We start from the raw sequence: 219 nt of genomic DNA, 5'->3' as shown, positions 1-219 counted from the left end.
AGTTTTGAACCTTTTTGCGCGACCTTGCTCCATTTTAGTTGTAGAACCCGAATTGATGTTGGACTGAGCAGAGAAGGATTAGGCAAACCTAACCTAGGGTTTGATTTGGGGAAAAATTGGGAATGTAGTGGAATATGGATGATAATGTGAGATTTCTAGATGGTTTGAGAGGGTTAGGGTTAGGTTTATCTAGCTTAGTGCACTTGGGTCAGTTGAGTT

The sequence above is a fragment of the Lupinus angustifolius genome, chromosome LG15 (genome assembly GCF_001865875.1).
Source record: "Lupinus angustifolius cultivar Tanjil chromosome LG15, LupAngTanjil_v1.0, whole genome shotgun sequence".
In the NCBI taxonomy this organism is placed as follows: Eukaryota; Viridiplantae; Streptophyta; class Magnoliopsida; order Fabales; family Fabaceae; genus Lupinus; species Lupinus angustifolius.
The sequence above is the reverse complement of the archived record's forward strand: the minus strand, read 5'-3'. Positions refer to the sequence as shown.